Genomic DNA, 5214 nt, shown 5'->3' with positions numbered 1-5214 from the left:
TATCTGTTTAAATATATATATATATATATAACATTGGGTACAGTGTTGCATGAGCAAGTAATTGTCAGTCAAACTATGACAGCTCTGAAAGGCCTGGTAATAAGGGTTATATACAGGCTGGTACACAAGTCCAAAACTCAAAAGCCTGTTTTCAAACAGCTGTAATGGTCTCTACCAGCCTAACAATGTTCTTTTATGTGCAGTCCGCTCTTTTAATACCCTCTAGAAAAAGACCATTTCAAGTTAAATGTTTGAAAAACATTTGCGACTTGCCTCTGGTAAACAAAACAGATTATTATATCACAACTACATTTGTGACATTTAAAAACACTTATGCTTGCTTGTGACAATAAATATAATTTGATAACAGTGCGGCCTCTCAAAACGGTGACCTTGTAATTAACCGATAATGTCCCCCCCAAAAAATACTCATGAAAGGACTGTTAAATGGCAAAAATTTCACCACTTGCAAGATAGCTACACTCCAACAATATGTACAGTACTTGTAATAATAACAGCTTTTATTCTACAGGATCACTTAGTGCTACTGACATTTGAAGCTGTTCTTTGCAGCGTTTCCAGAAAGCTTTTGAATGCCTGCAGCATGCCATGATTTTAGAGGAATACTCCATGCTAAAGTTATTAAGTGAAAATTGAATACATTAGCTTATTTTCTGTTGTTTTTTTTCTGTTGTCCCCTGTTGGGTAATATGCTAATGTTCCCTGGATGCCATGTGTACCTGGAAGTGCCCTTCTATTCAAGAACTATTGTACTGTGATCCCTTAGTCATTGTAAGTTCAGGAAAGGCCATGTAGCCAAAACCACAACAGGGCATGAGACTTTGCTATCTATTGCATGTAAGGTGAGCTCTTTCCATTCCCTTGATGTGCATAGGGGTGGATATTCTCCCAAAGAAGATGACTGCTACATGCATGTACCCCAGAGATACAGAAATATTTTGGATCTCAAGAATCTAACATTTTCCAGACATTTAATCAAGAAATATTGCCTGTTTAGATGTACCACGTCTTGCTTGGTCTTAAAGTATCCAACAAGATCTTAAAGAATACTTGCATGCCTAAAGTGACACTAAACCCAGGAGTTAAATCTAAAAAAAGCATTCAAGTACCTTCACTATTAGCAAAAATGAATCTCATTGGTGTATCACAAATGAGATACATTTCCTCAAATCATCTCTGAATTGGTGCTGACACTGTCCTTCCTTCTGGAGGGTGACTGCTTTTGTGCCCCATGTGTGTTGTAAAGTAGTCACTGCCCCAAGCTTGTCCCCATGATTGACTATAATTTCATTACAAATTAGCTAACTAAACATGAGATTGTTGTCCATCACGGGGGTGAGGTTGGACCGGTGGCTACTTTACAACACACATAGGGACCATGGGGAACAAAAGAAACTACCATCCAGAAGAAAGGACAGTGTCAGCACCAATTCAGAGATGATTTGAGGATCTACAGCCGAGTGATACACAAATAAGATACATTTCTGTTATTAGTTAAGATACTTAAATGTATTTTTAAGATTTAACTCCTGAGTTTACTGTCATTTTATGCAAGTTATGAAATGTAAATGGGAAGATTTAACAAATATAAAAAGTGTTATCCTAATTTGGCTGCATAAGTGAAATTACTTTTTTTCCCCTAAGGGCCCTGTTTCTGATTACCCTGATTACCCAGATTACCCAGTGGCTAGGGTGTGGTTGCAGTGTAACACCTTATACCAACTTTGAAATCAGTGCCTCTGATACTACATAGTTGCATGATGCATTGGGCTTAGCGCTTGCAAAATGTCCTATGTGTGCTTTTCACCAGGGAGTGGTAAGTAAAGGCTTTGTGCACATACTGAACAGGATTGCTCCTATATATTGTTCTGTCTGAAAGGGCAACACTGACAAAAAAACTCTCCATGCTTCCCATGTCCTACTCCATAGAAGCCAATGTCCAACAGTCCAACTGATGGTGGCATGGAGGTTAAAAACGGCTCTATCATATTAGGCTGTATCTGTGCTATTGTTCTTGATGTACAATTTGCACAGGAGCAAAAAGGAATGGTTTGGTTGGCTTTACCCACTATGCAAAACTAACATTTTGGGATTTGTGATACAAGTGAGACAGGAGACTCTTCAAAGAAGAGTCTCCTACACTTAGCACTAGTCTGAAGGATGGATTTTTGGTTCCTTTTAGCCCACCTTATCCTAAACTGCTTAGTAATACTTAGCTATTGCTGTCTAACTGTACCGATCAGCAGAGAGACCAGATTCTACATACTGAAGAATGATTTACAGGGATAACTATTCCCTCTTCCCCTCTCCTAGGAGAGTTAGCTCACATAGATTTCCTGACTGACTCTAAATATACAGACAGTGGTGGGCTTACTAGAAAGCCCAGCATACTTTTTTTTTAAATCTGGATGCATCCAGTAATAAATGCTTATTTGTAAATACATATTTAATAGGTGAAAAAGATATAAAAATTAGTAAACCTAAAACTAACAAAAATCATAATTTTTCTTTATTGTACTTGGTGGTTACATTAAAGGAGCCTCTAGGAGCCAAGCAAAGAACTGGCCAAGCCATAGTTTAAAGCCCTGGTTCTCAACTGGTGGGTTGTGACCCAAAAGTGGGTTGTGAACCCATGTTCAGTAGGTCGCCACATGCCTTCCATTGCACTAGGTGAGAAACTCCTCAGCCTCCCCATTGCACCTCTACAGGTAGTACAAGGGAGTTGTACAAGCAATGCATGTACGGATGGAGCTTCGTCACAGCACAGAAGCCGCACTGAACCCCTAAAATTTTGGGGGGAGTGTGTATGTGTGTCTGAGAATGTCTCTGAGTGTGTGAGATTGTCTCTGTGGTTGTGTGCGTCTGTTTTATGTTTTAATCGCAAACTACCACGCAAACGTACCTACTGTTCGTTCTGGTGCGGGAACTGCAAGAGGTGCGTTGCATTGCAATTCATTTGAATGACACCCCAAACACACCTCCCGCCCACAGTTTGATAGCTTGCACCGGAACAGGCGGTACTGCGATCCCATGCGTTCCAGTGTGCTGCGACTTGGGTTGCGACTTAATGACTAAGGACAAATGTGGGTCCTGAGGTTATACAGGTTAAGAATCACTGGTTTAAAGTACTGTAAAGTGTTCAGACTAAATGTGCTCCCAAAGTGAAGGGATCTTGTAATGCCTGCTAAGACCTTTTGTTTATTGCACTGGGTGGTTAAATTAAAGGAGCCTCCAGGAACCAAGCAGAGAACTGTCCTAGCCAAGGTTTAAAGACATGTAAAGTGTTCAGAGGTGCTCCCAAAGTGAAGGGATTTTGTGATGCCTGCTAAGACCTTTTGTTTATTGCACTATTCTTTACCCTAATAATAGCTTTCTGTGAGATGGGACGATACATTACGTACTCTTGACTTATGTCACTATGTAGAGTTAAGTCCCACTTTCTCTAAGTGAAGTCTCACCCCCTTTGAAGCAGGACATCCCCTATAAGATCATATCCTGCTCCTTTTGAAGCCCCTGAGCTCAGGTCAGCTTTGATTCACATTTTACACATAGAAAACTCAGCTCTATCTTTTTAGTAAACAAAGCACAATCTCTTCAACAAAATACAATTCATCACTAACCCACCACTGTATCAAATGTTATTGCTATCCAATTACTTTCAAAATCTAAATATGGTTATGAAGACAAGTAAAAGTAAATAGCACAGTGGTTTCTGTGGTGGAAATAAATAATTGATGTGAACTGCATGCTTTTAAAACCTTCATTGTATAATTGAATTTTGTTTTCATACATGAGCCTTGCAGTGTGTCCACTTCCCAGCCAGCAGCCAGGGGCTCATTGATAGGAAAATGTAACTGTTCTAACAGCGTTTACATCCTCTGGCTGGGGGTGATACTTCACTGCATATTTATCTTTAGCTTCATTCAAAGCATATTTAAAAGGTAAATCATTGCAGTCCTGCATTCATTAAAGCATCATTAAATGTAATATTTTTCAAATATAAACAGTGTAAGATTCCATTTGCCCAAAGAATAAAATTCAAAACACAACAATATACAAAGCCATCCACATGTTTCCCCAAAGCTACATCACCAAACGTGTGTCAAAAGATCACCCAAACTGTCCTCTTCGCTCCACCCAAAAAATACTGTTCTTTAGCTTCCTGACCACCTCCTCCGATGCTCGCCTTCAGGACTTCTCCAGAGCCTCTCCAATTCTCTAAAACTCCCTACCCAAATCAGACCGGATTGTTCTTACACTGTCAGCAGCTGTCAATTCCTGAAAACTAATTTCTTCATGAAAGCCTTTCCCACCTCAACCTAAAAACTGAACTTTTATTTTCTCCAGTTACTTGCACCATCACAGTTATCACCTTTTGTATCAACTGTCCCTCTCTTTTAGATTGTAAGCTGTTATGATCAGGGCCTTCTTAACCCTCTTGTCTTGAAATGCATTGCAACTGTATTGCCCCCCTATATTTTGAAAAGCGCTGCACAAACTGCTGACCCCATATAAATCCTTTATTGTAATTATAATACTGAAAAATCTACTCGCAGTGGCTGCAGAGCAGGAATTCTGTCTCAAATCAGCACCTTCTAGTGGTGGTCAATAACAGCTTGCTTACTGCAAAAATGGATGCAAACACATGGTCAGGCCCACTGGCGGAACTACCAGGGTCGCAGCGGTCGCAATTGTGACCGGGCCCTGGCGTTCGGCCACTTGGGGGGGGGGCCCAGCGAGGAAGAAGAGGGCCCCCCCTCCAGAGAGTTGCCGCTACATCCCTGCACAGCCACCCGTAGCATGTACGGGCAGCTGTGCGGCAGGGATGCATTGCCGTCCACACGCACTTAGACCTGCACAGTTCCTTGCGGCCTCGGCTGCAAGATACTGTGCCCGTCTGAGCTGCTTCTCTCCTATCTGCCTCTTAGCTCCAGGGTCTCAGAGAGAGCAGAGTGATCTCTCTGAGACTTCAGAGCGATGAGTCATTCTGAGGCGGGGCGTGCTGCGTGTAGGAGTCCCGGCCGGGCTGAGCAGGCTGCAGGTAAGATAGTGTGCAGACAGTGTTCGTTCTCCCCCCCCTCCCTTTCCTCTCCCCCCCCCCTCTCCTCTGTCTCCCTGCTTGTATTGTCATCTAAATCAAACTATTGCTCAGTCTTATAGAATCACTAGTAATTCTTTTGATTGTATAAGACT

This window comes from Nanorana parkeri, unplaced genomic scaffold (genome assembly GCF_000935625.1).
Source record: "Nanorana parkeri isolate BGI_ZX_2015 unplaced genomic scaffold, ASM93562v1 scaffold1, whole genome shotgun sequence".
NCBI lineage: Eukaryota > Metazoa > Chordata > Amphibia > Anura > Dicroglossidae > Nanorana > Nanorana parkeri.
Note: the sequence above shows the minus strand (reverse complement) of the source record.